This window comes from Micropterus salmoides, unplaced genomic scaffold (genome assembly GCF_014851395.1).
Source record: "Micropterus salmoides isolate LMB-PRFRI ecotype aquatic unplaced genomic scaffold, ASM1485139v1 Ms_hic_scaffold_20, whole genome shotgun sequence".
In the NCBI taxonomy this organism is placed as follows: domain Eukaryota; kingdom Metazoa; phylum Chordata; class Actinopteri; order Centrarchiformes; family Centrarchidae; genus Micropterus; species Micropterus salmoides.
Window position 1 is genome coordinate 22,089,770 of NW_024041151.1, and position 17,361 is coordinate 22,107,130.

At 40.8% G+C, this 17,361-nt stretch overlaps 1 long non-coding RNA gene across 1 annotated transcript in view; it reads left to right on the forward strand.

Moving 5' to 3' along the window:
• Window positions 1-17,361, forward strand: part of LOC119914316 — a 102,503-nt gene that overhangs the window by 61,108 nt on the left and 24,034 nt on the right. The gene's annotated exons all lie outside the window — the stretch shown is intronic.

The following is a 17,361-nucleotide window of genomic DNA, read 5'->3' on the forward strand; positions in this document are numbered from 1 at the left end:
CCGTAGTTCTCACCCTGGTATACATGTTGTATACATTTTTTTGCACCTACCTGAGACAAGACGCCGCTTATTCAAGATATTATTTTAATATAAAAAAAAGAAGACAACAAAAGCATTATAACACCTTTACATGCAATTTCTTCATCTTGTAATAAAACAGATCCCCATTATGGGGCATGTTAGCTCAGAAACTCCAATATGAACTCTGATTCTGAAACAGGGAGAAAGCTCATTATCAAATGGAAATGGCATATGCAAACACTGAGGCAACACAAGCACACATACTTAACGTGTGCATAAAAGCACACAGCCAAAGAAAGTCCATAAACACACACTCTCTGACACACACGCACACACACATAGATACAATGCTCGTTCTTCTGTTGTACCTTTGAAAATATCACTATTGCCTGAAAACTGTTGTTACATCTAGCCAGATGATGTTAGCATTGTCTGCAACACAATGCTGCTAAAAGCTGAGGCCACTAGTGCTGCTAGCATCAGGTGGGTATGCCTGATATCCAATACTGAGATCAAAAGAAGTATTTCAGTGTGTCTTAATTGAATTGAGAAGCGTCTGCAACAGGAATGAATCTCAACTTTGAGTGTGTGTGTGTGTGTGTGTGTGTGTGTGTGTGTGTGTGTGTGTGTGTTGTAATTTGTGTATTAGGTGATTGGTGGGTGGGTGGATGGGTTTGAGTACTTTTGAATGTGTGCATGTGTCTTCCTGTTAATTGAATTGGGTGTTCTTAAAGGTCTGAGAAGTGTGTGTAACAGAGTGTATTCTTACAATACACCTGTGGCAGCGAGGAAACGGCTGATTGTGTGTACAGGTGCTGGAGTGTGTTTGATGTGAAGTATCCACACCTACCAAGAAACAGCAACACTCTCTTTATCACAAACATGCACATGCACATGGATGAGTGAGTTATTCCCAAGCTTTTCCAAGATTCTGTTGTGCCCCATTGCTTTTCAGACTTGTGCAAATACATGTTTGCAAAATCATGGACCTAGAGACTTAAAGCAGCATCATGTAAAATGTGTTTTTTGTGTGATTTGGCGCCCCTACCGTTTTATAAAATGTATGATTATAATACAATCAAAAACGAGCAAGTTGCCAACTTTGCTAACACAGCCAAACATCATGCAATGCAATAGCATTATTACTTTCTAGTCCAACTGTGTACACAGAAAGAATGCCAGCTTGGCATCTGTCTTGCAAACTTTTTATTTCACAAAGCTCTCGCCAACGTCCGGGAGCCTCTTGCTTGCTGACTTTTTTTGTCTCTGTGTGACTTCGTCCTTCATCGTCCTCTTTGGTCTATTCACCTCTAGCTAACGTTATGTCCATAGAGGCTGCTGAGGCCAGTTCTGTTGCCTGCTCACCCATCTCCAGCTAGACACCAGCATCGTTGTCCACCTGCAGCAGCATAATGTGGCTTGAAACTTAGGTGGAAAGCTAGCCAAGAAAGCTAGACAGCAACCGACGCAAGGCCACTTACAGTAACGTTACCGATGTCTGAGGTTTATTTAGTAAGTTTGCTAACATCAACTCAAGATTTATAGCTTGCAGCTAAACCTCTGTCTGTGAAACCTGTGGCTCATTTTGCTTGACTCGAAAACTCTGCTAACACCGCCAAACATCAAGCAAGCACAACAGAAAGCAAGCCAGCTAATAAGTTATTTACTTACTAGTCCAACAGACAGAAGAGGAACTCGGCTTCTGTCCTGCATCCTTTTCTCTTGCTGTCACTCTCTTTTTCTCTTCCTCGCTTCCACCGACGTCTTCTTCGGTGTCTTTGCAGCCTTTGCCATGACACCCATACTGAAAATACCGAGCTAGCTTCTTCTTTTACATTACATACTTTTTGCTTCTTCTATAGCTTACTTGCTGAAGAGTCGTTTGGGGCCGTATAACAGTACACCATCCAAAGTTACATAGTGCAGTATCTGTCTGAGGGAGCATGGAGTGGCAATTACTGAGACTCCTTCACACATTACATGTCAGTGTACCACCAAAATTATTTTAAAGCTGTTATTTTAAGATATAATTACTACATAATGTTGCTTTAAGGTGAATGTTGGGCCAATCAAAAATATGATTTTGAATGATACGAGTCCTTTACGGTCTGGGCCAGCTGGTGTTGACACTCAGCAGATAAAATCACACAGTGGTCTGTGTTTTTTTCCTAGCTTATTTGGGAGTTTTACTCTTCTTTTTCTACTTCCTCTACTTCTACTGTATCTCCAATTTCTCTCTCTCACACCGACAAGCCAAAAACAGATTCAGTTCACTTAAAATTTTTTACATTTCTTCTTTATCTGTGCATTTCCGAAAGGAAGAAGAGATGGGAACGCTTTAGAAGATTTGGCCTGAGAGGGATTTTCTATTGCTTTTTTGGGGTGTTTTAAAAGGGGCTTGACTCCACTAAGTAGGTCTGCTAAATGTGCTATCCCACAATGCAATGTCCAAAATCCAGGAGACTTTGAACACTCAAAATGAAAGATGAAATAAAAGGCTATTAACAGAGAGAGATGAGGGATGAGAGAGTTATACCAGCTTCGCTCTTCTATCTCTGCTCTCCGTCTGTCCCTCAATCTCTCTCTCTCTCTCTCTCTCTCAATTAGGAAATGAAAACTACGATCGTCTTAAGAGGTTAAAGATTACTCTCTGACCCTGATGTGCATCATAGGGTAATTCACAAGAAAATATCCCACTTTTTGACTTTTACCATAATTAACAAAATTCAATTCACTTATGACGTTTAAACCATCTCAGAGATCTTCAGCTTAGGAGAGGAAACCTTTACTGATTTAAGTTCTACAACTAAGACAAAGTCGTAGAGTGTATTGATGTTAAAATCTAGTGCATTACTGATATAAGGTTTGGCCATGGAAGAATCAAACTAATGTTTTCTTTTTCAGGTTGTTAGTCTGCTTCTCCAAATCACTGAAAGTTTATTTCATGGATATATAGTGATGAATACAAGCACACAAGGACTATTTCCTTATGTGTTTCCTCCCTCTTCTGCTGCACATCCTCCAGAAGACAAACCCTCTATTTTTTAAACCTGTCAGCTGCACTGAGGAGGGGAAATAAACTTTTCTTTTCAATTAATAAATGAAAACAAAATCTGTGTGTGTGGTACAACAGTAGGAGAGGTCTGGTGCTCCATATGTTTCATTTGCCCCCCTATGGAGCATGGAGCCACTCCATCACCCATCATCTCCTGTGTACACACACACACACACCCACACACACACACCCACACACACACAAAAACACATGCATGTTTTTACTTCTATACTTGTGAGGATCATCATTGAAACAGCTTATTCTCTGCCCCCAACTCAGCTTGGGGACAGAGAGTGTCTGCTTCTGATTGGTTCATCCACATTTCCACTAGTCCAGTGGTAGCAGGCCAGCAACCCTTTTATATTTGCTATGTTTTACTTGATAATTTACTTTACTTGATACTTGCTAGTCAAATTGCTAGGCAATTTATTTTGATTTTATTACATTTCCTCATATGGAAGTCACGAACAACATACAAGTATTAGTAAAGTAAGAGATCTACAAGTGACATTAGATACTAGTAAGAGCAGCAATAAATACTAGTAAGAGCTATTAGCACATATGGCACCAATGGGATAAATACCTTGGGGAAGAAGTAAGACTTAACGAATAGTGCAATCAATACAAGAGAATAGTAACGAGAAAGAAAAGAAGAACACAGGAAGTGCATGTTAGGTTGTTAGGCATGAGGTTAGGGGGTAGAGGTGATATTAAAGGAAGTGTTTCAAAAAAGATGAGTTTTCAAGAGCTTCTTGAAGTTAAATGGGGACGCCCCTGCTCTGATAGCGTGTGGTAGCTCGTTCCACCATCGTGGTGTCAGATGTGAACAGCCGCTACTGAGATTACTTTGTGTAGGGATGACAAAGCCAGACAGCGTTTGTTGGAGGAGCGCAGTGGCAGAGAAGGAACCTAAGCTTGTATTATGGAGTTTAGGTAGATGGGCGCAGACCCAGTAGTCACTCTGTATGCAAGCATTAGTGACTTGAATTTGATTCAAGAGGCCATGGGTAGTCAGTGGAGGACACTGAGTAATGGAGGACACTGAGTAATGGAGTGACATGAGTCCTTTTGGGTTCATCGAAAACCAGACCCACTGCCGCGGTCTGAACCATTTGTAGGGGTTGAACCACACAAGCTGGAAGACCCATTAGGAGGACATTGCAATAGTCGAGGCGAAACATAACCATGGCCTGTACCTGAAGCTGGGTGGCTTACTGAGTGAGGTAGGGCCTGATTTTTCTCATGTTGAATAGATCAAAGCGGCACGACCGAGAGACAGCAGCAACATGGTCTGTAAAGGACAATCATGACACCCAAGTTTTTCTTGGTTGTGGAGCCATGTTTGATGTTATGGTGGATAGATTGCTTGGCTGGAATGACCAAGAGTTCACCCTTTGAGAGGTTTAGTTGGAGGTAGCAAGCCTTTATCCATACAGATATGTCAGAGAGACAGTCGGGACGGGAAGCACAAGTAGGGTTGCGTATCGTCTACATAGCAGTGGTAAGACAAGCCAAATGAGCTAATTATCAGCCCCAGTGAGGTGGCGTAAATTGAAAAGAGAAAGGGGCCCAGCATCAGGCATTGGGGCACCCCTGTGGAGAGACAATAAGAGGAGGACAATTGTCCTTGACACAACACATTGTAAGAATGCCCAGAGAGGTAGGATTTGAACCACTTGAGTGCTTTGCCCGAGATGCCAATTGCCAAGAGTGTGGATAGCACGATCCTGTGATTGACTGTGTCAAAAGCAGCTGATAGGTCAAGCAGGATAAAAACCGGGGAGTGGGCTGCAGCATTAGCTGACCTAAGGGCTTCTGTCACAGACAACAGAGCCTTTCAGTGGAGTGGCTAATCTTAAAACAAGACTGATATGGATCATTCCGTTGAAGAAAGCTCTTTCCATAGCTTTGGATAGAAAGTTTATTAAATAATACCTTAAATAATTCCTTAAATTCCTTTTTAAATTCCAATTTTAACCAATGTCAGAAAACATCTTTTTGTTTTGTGAGATTGTCTTTCAAAGAAAAATGACAGCATCAGTCATGTCAGCAAATGCCCAAAAATGATTTATGTTAATGCTCAAGTAACAAAACCCTCTAGTCGCTGAAAGAATTATTTAGCCACAAAGTCTGCTGAGTAAGTAGGTCAAGTTGGATGGATGGGTTAAGAAAACATCTAACTTTGCTATGGGAGACCGCTGTTTATTTAAATTGTCCTACCAACAGCCAAGGTTGGTTTCTTTAAGATCGTTCCATTACCATAACCGATGGTTTATTGTAATCGTGACAACAAAGGTCACCCTAACCTTAAAGCTAACCCATGCCATGATCTTTTCCTTACCTGTAACAGTTTTGGAACAGACTGGCAAATTGAACATTTGACTTTTTAAGGTCTCTGTTCGGCTGTGTTGTCTGAGAGGAACGAAGAAGACAAGTAAATGCATGAATTATACTGACAAAGAAGTCAGATGAGCAACATCAAAAAGAAAAGAACTAGAGAAAATGCTCTGTGAGTGTGTGTGTGGGTGTGGGTGTGTGTGTGTGTGTGTGTGTGTGTGTGTGTGTGTGTGTGTTGATGAGAGGTGGTCAGAAGTGGTTAGAGGAACAGTGGCCTCCTCATCCCCGGAGGGTGAAAGAGCCAATGATAGCCTTTCTGCTGCTGCTTAGCTGATAACACATAGTACCACCTCCTAATGTCCTCTCTCTTCTCTCACCCACTTTTTCCCTTGCCATCTCACTTTACTATCAACACTCGCTCGCATACTTTCTCTCCCTTCCCTCTACTTATCTGTCTCGCCCTCCGTTTATTTCCCCCCGGCCCTCTCTCTGTCTCTCTGCAGCTCTTGTCTGCAGGAATGAATCAGACGTAAGAGGCCAAACAAGATTTTCAACCCATTGCTTTTGATTAAGTGACTTAACACAGAGGTCTGCAGCCCGGCAATATCACTAATGGTCCAAAGAAAGAGAGATAGTGTTTGGGGGAAACAGAGAGGGAGGGCAGGAGAGAGAGAGAAAGTCAGACGTGGGCTAAATCTCCCGCAAGTAGTACCATTATCCCCGGCTAAAGGAGAAAGTGATTATGAACTTAAAAGGAGCTTTGCGCTCATAGCTTTCTCCACAGCAAGTTTAGTTGGAAAATTATGATTAAGCCGGATTTATATTCACGCAAAAGCCTTTTTAAACAGAGGAGGCAGAAAGAGGAAAAGAGAAGCCCCTTGTATTGCAGAGTGTGAGACGATGAACTAGTGGCAGCATGCTACCATCAACTCAAAGAAGACTAATATTCAATAACAATCATAGTCAAGTGCTGAAATTTGCTCCAAAAAAGGCAGGTATTTTCCTGTCAGAAATCACCTGGCAAGTGCCTATATTTGTTAATATGTATTGTATGTTTTTGCTCATTAGATTTAAAGATGTATTTATATAAATAATAATGTTATTACTTGTGTGTTTTTATTCTTGGGGAAGTGAGGAAGTTCATAAAGAGATGAGCGTTTCTAAATTCCCTGTTTGGGTTTTACAAGCAGATAGTTAATTCTACAAATGTTGCTTTTATGGAAATGCAAAACATATGTCGCTACTTATCTGATTTCCTGCAGGATATCAAAACAATTTGAGATATGATCTCCATGATGACAGGATATAACACTTAGCCCCCCCCCCCCAAAAAAAAAAACAACTAACATGGGAAATACATTTTTATAATCATTTGTTTGCTTGAGATTGTTTTTGGATGATTATTTCAAAGCCAGGAACTTTTGATGCAAAACGTACATGTTTTTGTTGTGTTATCTGTTAAAGCATTGGCTTGGCCTAATAATTTATCAAAGGGGATTTGTTATTGCCCTCTAAAATTGTTTCTTTAGTTTACCCCTAAGCTTTATGGCAGTTCAAGTGGTACTCTTAACCAGTAGAACAGGAGAAAATGCTTCAGCATGCATGTTGCTGACATCTCAATCACAAATCACACACAAAATCACAAATGGTAGGGAGAACACATGCCATAGGCCTCACTCTAAGGCTCAAAAATGTCAGATTTGGGGTATGTGATCAAGTTTAAAGGACACTGGCAAGACATGAAGTGATGAAGACCATTACAGGATTTTGGCTGCTGTGAATCGCATTGCTTAAATGAGGCAACATACTGAAAATGAATTTAGTTGCCTGAATTTCACTGTTATTGCTTTGTGCACCAGTCACAGTTTCCAAGAAAATAAGTATCCTCCTGGTGAGGTGTGTGTGTGTGTGTGTGTGTTTGTTTGTGTGTGTGCGTGTGTGCGCATGGGTGTCTGAAGGACAACTTGTGCGTTTAGGTGCTTGCGCATGAGTTTCCACCTGCATCTATGTTTGTGTACACGTGAGGTTTTGTGTGTGAGTGCGTGTGTGTACCTCTTTGCACATTAGCGGTAATTATAGTCAGTAATAACCCTAACGAGAAGAGAGGGACAGGCTGCGTTCAGAGCAGCAATTACAAGTTAATCAGCTACCATGTTGTTGGGAGTAATTAGGCAATGCTGTGAAGAGGATTTAGATCTCAGATATTTACTGCTGCATTGGTGTTGATGTGTGTGTGTGTGTGTGTGTGTGTGTGTGTGAATGACTGTAGTCTGGAGACTTTTGAAAGGATTTTTTAAAAATAGTTTTCCCTTGGGTTCCTATACCTCTATAACACATGCTGCTGTTTGAGCTTTGTTGTACTGCAATGTGAGCAAACATTGGATTATTTCAAAATTAATTAAAAAAAATGAGGGCAGGGGACATCAGATAAACTCACCCACATTCTTTTGGGTGTCATCCGTGCTGGGGTCACAACAGGTGACTGTGTAGTTGGTTGAAAGAAAGCCTGGTGTCAGCCATTGCAAAATCAGTAGTCGGTAGTTTAGTTTTACTTGACTTCAATGTTGTAAATATGCTGACTTTGTTTAAAACAAGATGGTACAAGTGCAGCTCAACAAGCCAATAAAAAGGCCATCTTCATTACTTAGAAAATTCCTTATTAAAAATAATACATTCTAAAATATTATGAATCTATTTAAATCGCCTGCTTAAATTATTACATGTCAACCGAGGTGACAGGAGCCCAACAGTGTCAGGCCACCTACAAACACCTCAGCAGTACTGTACACTGCTGTGTCGAGCTAATTAGGTGTTAACGTGTTTTGGCGTTGATCGCGTGTGCGGGGCCTTTAATCGTTTATCTGGGAGGAGGAAGCTGCCATTCAGCTCCCTGCCAAGTGCCATTTAGGCTGAGGTGTTAATAGCAGGGGTCTGACACTGATACACACACTTTAATTGTATGTTGTGTTAATGACACGCAGAGGAGGGAGGGAGGAGAGGTGAGAGGGAGAGGGAGAGAGAGAGAGAGAGAGAGAGAGAGAGAGAGAGAGCGGGATGGAGGGAAAGGTAGGGAAAGAGATGGAACGGAAGAAAGAGACAGACAGGGATCAGCCAATGACCTGTGTGATACAGAGAGACTGTTCTGACAGCTCATTGCACAGTCCTGTCAACCCTGCTGTGTGTGTGTGTGTGTGTGTGTGTGTGTGTGTGTGTGTGTGTATGTACGTGTACGTGTGGTATGGAGATGAACATGTTCATAAATGTGTAATTAGCTAATAACACATGTTAAAATTCTGCATCAAATTACCATATTAAATGTGCTTGTATGTAACCTTTCATTCATTCATTCATTTATATTTAACAATTCTCAAATATAAACATTTAATGTCATGTAATAGGTCAGTATGGACAAAATTGATGTTGTGATAATTATGCTTTATAATATATACTGCATTTTGAGTGAATCAATTATCCATCTATCCATCGTCAACCGTTTATCCTGCGTACATTGGCTGGAGCCAATCCCAGCTGACATTGGGCGAAAGGCGGTACACCAGGTCGCCAGTCCATGGCAGGGCCACACATAGACAAACAACCATTCACACCCACACCAATTAACCTAGCCTGCATGTCTTTGGATGGTGGGAGGAAACCGGAGCGAATCCACGCAGGCACAAGGAGAACATGCAAACTCCACACAGAAAGGCCGGGGCAACCAGGGTTTGAACCTACAACCTTCTTGCTGTGAGGCAACAGTGCTAACCACCATTTTTTGAGTTACAAGTTTGATACATTTCAATACTTTATATTAATCCAACCTTCAAATTTAGGAGAGGGAGCGTGTTTCTATTTCAAGATAATAAGAACATACTCTAGCAAGTAGTTAGTAGCTTTTTATCATTGCTGTTAATGGGTTAGAAATGTTTGTTTTTCAAAATTTTAAATATTTTGGTCCAGTAGTCGGTTAATTAGGGTCCAAGCCATGTGTTCAATATTGGTGGAACTAAGTTGAGCATATGTTTGTATTATAAGTTGTTCTAAGACTTATTTCTCCCATTAAGAATGTACATTCTCAAGTATATCTCACGCTATGACAATTTTTGGTAAAAACACTGATAAACATGAAGCAATACGTTTTTTGTTACAGTATGAGATGATTGTATGGAGGGACTCTTTATTATAATATTGAATAATAATCTCCCCATCCCTACAAGTTGACCCCTATCATTAGAGTTGACCAATAATCTGCTTTTGACCAGCAATCAATCTGTAATTGAGTGTCAGTTTCTTGAAAATGAAATTTGTATCTGTGTGCGTGTGTCTATGAGCATGTATATTTCTGTGAGTGTATTTGGGGCGTAGCTGGTAACACAATGAATATGTCACATTGTGTGCTATCAGAGAAAGAAATATTGCAAAGAAAGTGTGTGTGTGTGTGTGTGTGTGTGTGTGTGTGTGTGTGTGTGTCAGCGTAAATGATAGAGGAGGGTTGGATTGACCTCCTAATTACTGCAGCGGTGATGGGAGGAGAGACATGAGGCCAGAGGTTAATAGCTGGGTTGTTGGACAAGAAGGCTGAGTAGGGGAGAGGGACGAGGAGGAGGGAAGCAGACTAGAGTAGAAGACAAGATGAAAGAGGAGGGAGGGAGGAGGAGGAGAGGACTGGTGTGGGTATAGATGGCATGAGAAAATGGATGGAAAAAGGAAGGAAGGCCAATGAACGATGAAAAAGGATTATCATAGTGAGAAAATGTTTCTCAACTCTTTGCATTCAGAGATTTCAAAAGATTGTGTTCATTAAACAAAATATGCTCTTGGGGGGAATGAGCCTCTATTCATCCATCCATCCTGCAATTCATCCATCTAATCCCTTTAAACTTATTGCCCTCCAAAACCCATATGATTGTTTCCTGATCTGGTGACCCTTTGGTAAATGTTTGATTAAGTTTAAGCAAATAAAACAACTTTGGTTGTGGTTTTGGTAAAAACAAACCATTGGTGGTTGGTAGGGAATATAATGCAAACAGTAATGTCCAGTGTCAAATTTGGATCCGTTGGACTAAAAGCAGTCCGGTGTTGAAACAACGCAGAGGGCTGTGTTGGTGGGTGTGTTCTCATAGACGAGTCATTATTTGCACAGCCACTATAGGTCTTTTTCATAGAAATTCAATCAAAGGTAATTTTATGTGTTTGAACAAATGACACATCCCAGTATGCATTAGATGAAAAGACGGGCTGTACTATACTGAAAGAAAAAGAAAATCAGCAGCTTCTAATTTGTTTTCCAGATGTATTTCAATGCATCAAGCACCATGTGCTGTTTTGTGTTCTTTATCTTGTCTTTTTCAACTTGGCAAATTATTGTTTCTACTGGTGAGTGTTAAGAGTGTCTCACCCTTCTCCAACATAGTGAATAGGCAACCACAGTCTGATCATGACATTTGCATGATTCCAAAGGCCTTGTTGAAACCCACCACCTCTGTTCATTCCTTTGCTGTTATTGAGGGTATCTTTATCTAGGCCGTGTTACCAGAGCAAACACTGTAGTTAACCGCTGGTGAATAAAAAAATCACAATTAATTTAGAAAAGCTCCTCCAAAATAAAAGCAATTCCCCCTCTGTGTGTGTCTGGTACAGTTTGTCTGTTGCCTCGAGCAGCGAGAGGCGATTAGAGCGCCTGAAAAAGGGGGTTAGAAGACAGAACCTCATCAGGAATATGGAACGGCTCTTGGAGACAGACACATACCAAGCGACACCCATAACCCAATTAAAACAGGAGCAAATGAGAATGCAAAGGACTGAATGTGTATAGGCTAGGGACACCTAGGGACACTAGGTGGGTGCTAAAAAACAATAGTCATTCCAATGGATTCAACTCCACTGTGAGCAATCAAAGACTGTGAGCATTCTGATAGTTTGTGGATATTTATATAGAGGAAATCAGCTGAGGGAAGGGTATCATTAAGACTTTATCGATATCGGTTCAGTTCTTTAACCGATACGAGTATTTCGTATCGGTTCTTTTTTAAAATATATTATTTAAAAAACAAATAAATTCAGAACAGGATTAAAATTGAATATTTTCAATATAACTAAATGTTACATAGAGCAGCAACAGGAAAGTTTACAACAGCAAAGTCACTAAACTCAATAATATCTCACTGGAAACTAATCTAAAACGATAATAAAATAAATCACATGCTGGACATAAAATACTGAACAAAGTTTAGAAAGAATGAAGAACTCAGACATCAGTCGGTATCAGTCCTTCCTCCTGTCCTCCTCCCTTTGCTGTTGCTGTGATCCACTGCTTGCTGGTACCTCCAGTAGAGAGAGGAGGGGAAACAGATTAAAATATTGCTTTCTACCACGCTTGATAAACAAGTGTCGTGCTCAAGTATTGGCTTTTTACTCACTGTTTTATTACACTTACTTACAGTAACAAGGGTAGTTGTGGTCTACTCTATTTTGGACTATCTTCACTTCACCACAGCCTCTGCTGTGCTGGCCGCTGACTTCACTCCATGTGTGTTTGTGTGTACGTGGATGTGGAGGAGCTCTTCCCCAACACAGAGAGTAGGAAAGAGGCTCAAGTGTGTTAGTCAATGACACCAAAACCTTTTAAAAAGTACTGACAAAAGAGCCCTTATCGTCGGAGCTTATCAACACTAAGGACTTTAATAATTTCGACCTGGACCATTCAAAACCAGGTTTCGGTACCCATCCCTAGCTGAGCTCAGTCTGATTCTCAGAGAACATGGCATGTGCACGGGTGACAATTTAAAGAACAAACCATTATAAATGTTCAATTTATTCCCATCATTTTCAATCTCACCAAACATTGGGTAACTTGTTTATTCAGGTTTTTCTTATCATTTATCACCAATCTATACATCAGGTGCGACATGTACTGAAAGCACACTGGGTCAACTGGATCCAGTTACCTTTATGTGACTATTTATCATTCTGTTTGAATGAATAAGAACCTTCGTTGACTAAATCTGATCTATTAATAACAAAATATGAGGTAAATGTTACCATTTCATTAAATGAGACAGAATACTAAAACTTACATGAAATTAAGATGGAAAACATTCAAAACATTTCAACATTTTGTACATTTTATGACAAATAGTACAAGATATGTAATTCTTCACTTCCATATTACATCATAGTTTTGGTTCAATTAACAATCATATTATTAACTTGATGCTGCTTGATGATGCTGTTCTGCTTATCTGTATTGCATTTTTCATTACAAAGGATGTTAAAATAATAAGTGTCAGCAAGATAAACAGTAAAAAAGACTCTGGTTTTCAATTATAATTATATCTGGCAAAGGATATGTCCAATACATTGAGAATTAAATTGTTCAAAACTAATTAAATCAGCATTACAAGTAATTTAAAGCACTGCCTTTTCAGTCTACGCTCCTTAGGCAGGGTGCTCCAAAATACTTTATCTTTTAAAACAACAAAAATAACAATTAAGTTTTGCCCTGGGACAACAGCCCATAAAAAGATAGCAGTAAACATGCTGGGGACCTGTACAGGAAACTAGGCCTTCGCTGCGTGCTTCAGGTCTCGTCCTACAGTCTGAGAGAGAAGTGAAGTGAGAGCACTGCAGAGTCTGATTGTCAACATTATGGAAACACTGATGGTGGTGTTCTTGTTTGTAATTAATTGCCCTGATTGATTCCGACTGCAGCTTGCTTTTGAGTGGCATTTCATCATGATGTTCTTTAGTTAATACCCCCACTCCCTGCTAATAAGGCAACAATTAAAACAGTCATTTGCATCTAACATTATACCCTCTATTAGCTAGCGAGGGAAAACGTAGCTGAAGGGGGCAGAGGTTGCTGAGTAAAGACACAAAACAAAATGTGTGTGCCTGTGCTACTTGCACTCACTCAAATGCTGCTACATACACAAAATAACCTCACAAGCGCACACACACACAAGGGAACAGGCGCTCTTGTGCACGAGCTCAGACTCTTTTCCCTCTGCACTGACCAGCTGATTTATGGGAAATGTGACTTCCAGTTCCATGACCCTGCGACGGTACTCTATGTCTGACCCTTGGTACACTGACACACACACACACACACACAAACACACACAAGCCTAGCCATCACTCGTAGGAATATGAGTTGCCATGCCAAAAGAGGGGGGGACCATGGGCTGTCCTTGGGGCTGATTGGCTGAGAGTTGTCAAACGATCACAGCGGTGGCAAGCAGGGGCCCTCTCTCCCCCCTAAAATCAATTTCAATCAACGTGGAGACGCAATATTATCAAATGTCAAGTCCACCGCGGCCCTCAGCCCTGTGCCGCAACAAAAAATTATTCCTGACAGCCACTTCGCGACTTAATTAAGTGCAAAAAAGCGGACAAGGAGAGAGGAGGGGAGGAGACGTGGTGAAAAGGATGGAAGGAGGAGGGTAGGGAGGGGTGGGGGGATTAAGTCAAAATACCTCAATTGGTCAGTTGGACTTTTTGTTTGGTTGACTGGTCGTATTGACAAGGCCTCAGAATGATAGCCTCACAGGGGAGCAGTCAGGGAGAGCGGGAGGGAGGGAGGACGAGGAGAGCTGGATAGAGGGAGAGGGAGGAAGGGGGAGTGGAGTATAAAGGGAGGAATATAGGGGAAGAAGCAAAAGACAGGGAGGAGACAGAAAGCTAAGATTGGGGGGGAGACATGGATAATAGAGAGGTAAAGATGGACACGAGGAGTATTGAAAGGGAAGAAACAAGAAAAAAGGGATGGACAGACAAAGTTGGGGATGCAGATGAGGAGATAGGGGTGGAGAAGAAGGATGTAGCAACGGAGCATGAGAGGAAGAGAGAAGTAGACAGAGGAAGAAAGGGCAGGCAGAAAATGTAGAGATGGATGGGTTGAGAGAGAGATAGAGGAAGAAGACTAGACTAGAGGGGTAAGTGATAGTTTATTGACAAGGATCTCCCTACACACACATACACATACACACACTCGCTCCCATCCTCTCGCCGGCTCTCTTGATATTGAAATGATTCCTTGGGAAATAAATCACATTTCGATTGGCTGGTAATTGCAGAGGATCGATCAACGCGCTCTGCTCGACTCTCCCAGGGATTTTCCTCCTTTGTCCACAACACACACACATACACGCGCACTCACTCAATGGGTTGTCAATGGGGACCTTGAACCTCCAGGGAGAACTGATACCTGATTGGGCGAATCAGTAAACATGAGCTGCTGATTGTTCCTATGCAGATTAATATAAAGGGGCAGGTGGTTGGGGAAAAAACAATGAGAGAGACAGAATTGGAGAAAGGAAAGAGGGAAGCAAAGGAAGAAAGTAAAGAAAAGAACTTCACTGAGTAAATGTACTAAAATAATAATTTGCAGACTTAAACCCTGGAATAGAGTCATAACAACATGAAGCAAAAGATCAGCCAAATATAAGTACTACAATATTTATCGTACCATAACCACCGAGTTATTTCCCAGTAGAACATCTCACCTTTTAAAATGCTTTGCTATTGCGCTCAGCTCGCTGCAAAAATGCTATTCTGATTCATGAATGAGTAATTTTGATCAATTCTGCAATCAGTCAGCAGTAAGAGGTCCGTCTCCCCCATGTTAAAGTATGATTTATAAATGGCTAGAGGTCGTTACGACGCTACGGGCTCTTTATCAGGCTAAATGAGAATGGCCTTTCTACTCATGTTCTCTGTATGACAGGGACAAGCAGGTTGTCAATACAGAAACGACCCTGCTGGAGGGCTGAAAGGACATACACACACACAAACACATGCACACAAATATACACGGGAACACACAACCATGAAGCCTGTTTGCACGCATTCATTAACATAACATGGAAACATAAACATGTGCAGGTTGTCACACACACACACACACTGAGAATTTGCCAAAAACAAGAAAAGTTACTGTACAAACAAAATGTAAGCATGCAAACTACAATGTCCGCAAATGCACTTTCAACACGGACACATACACAAAATATATATTTATACCCCGGCGATGGATGAGTCAGTACGCACATTGATCACCTTCTGATTTACAGAAGCAGCAAGCATTGTAAACAGTGGCATAGATTTTTCTGTTTCCATAAAATACATACACAATTTATTCACCTTTTAGAGGCAAATCAATGCGATTCTGTGGATGTAGAATGCATTTCTCTCACATAGAGTATAGAACAGACAGGGTTGTTATTCAAGCATACATTAAACCTGGAGAAAAACTGCTGCTGAATTGTGAAAGATATTGTCAGGGATTCAGATTTATTTAGCTTTATATAGCTGAAAACGGCTGATTGACTGCATTTTGAGATCATCATAAATAAATGTAAGTCTTGATTATGTAAAATAAATAAATAAATAAATAAAACTAAACAGGTGCACACTGTCTGAGGCTCACTGGAGTAAATATAAGGTTTTTTAAATTATTTACTAAAAACAAACCTGTGTGATGTGGTAAGGCCATCCGTTAGGGATTGTGGACAGGGGGACAACCTTTTCCAAATTGGGCCCCTCATCGATACCCACTCCAACAAAACCTTCACCCACCCACCTTAAGTTCTAATACAAACATGTCAAAGAAGCTTTTGGCCATTAGCCTTATAGTGACACAGATGGAGTCCCTAAGGACCATTTCCAAATTCAGTGTTGTAGACTCATCCAGGACATGCACATCACATATATATTTAATTACTCAATATGATTATAAACACAAAAGGTCAATACAGTTTTTTATTAATCTTTCAAATTAGACTGTGACAGTTATGTCCCTCCTTTTAACTTAAAACAAAACAATAAGAGGGGGAAAAATGCCCTTCAATGCTTGAGTGATTAGGAGGTCTATTTTTGACGCAAGCAGCACAGAACGGCATAGAGAATCCGGTCAATTTCCAAAATAAAACACCCTGTGGAGACTCCCGATCGTAAAACAACAATATTCACGGTTAAAACAGACACAAAAAGAAACCAATTTACTACATAGCCTACTTAATCATAGTAGAAGCACAAAATGCTCGTTATGGGATGTGCAACCCGAAGTTGACGGAACAAACCTGGGCCACAGAGAGCTGTGAAGAATGTAATAGAAGCACAAAAATTACAAGTCAATAACGTGGGGCAGGCTGCACGCTCCGCTGCTGAAATGCTTCTGAGACACTTCCAGTGACTTCTGACGCCGGGCTATGGACGCATCAAAACCATGGCGCAGCCGCAACGTGCTGTAGCCAGAGCCAGTGGATTCCTGGCGTTACAGGTCCTAGAACCTCTGTGGGGTTTTTCCTGCATAGTTAGCGCTGATGGGAGAGATGACTCTCACAAACTTTTTACTTATTACTCATTTAAAAAGTAACAATATTACTTTACTTATTACTGGGTATTAAAAGTAAATAGTCACGTTACTTGTTACGTTATAATTACTTTCAACCAACGCACCCCATCCTTAAAAGTGACAGGAAACCTGTTCAGCAGTGCATTTTAGAAATGAATCCACTTTACTGGAACAATAATTAAGCTGAGGAGTCAACAACCAGCTAAACTGAAAACACTGCAGCCTCTCAGACCAGAGGATGCTGAATCATGAAGGCTATGGATATAGGCTTTTTAAAAAGAATAAAAAACAAAGCAGGTCCCTCCCACCATTTTAACTGATTGTGCATTCATAACAGCAGCAGTATGATTTTTACGAAACATTTAACGTTTTTTAACGCCTCTGTCTGAGATAAAAAAATCAAGCAAGCGTCTCGACTACTGAACTAACGTTACTGTTTTGCACACACATTTATAAAAGAAGTATTCAGTGCTTTTACAAAACACAAATTGATTAATGCCACTCTGTCCTGCCGAGTGGATGCTTCACTGGCAGTAACGTTATCTGCCAGAGTTTCTTTCTACAGGCTAAGTTTCACATTTCCTGAAAATGAACTACT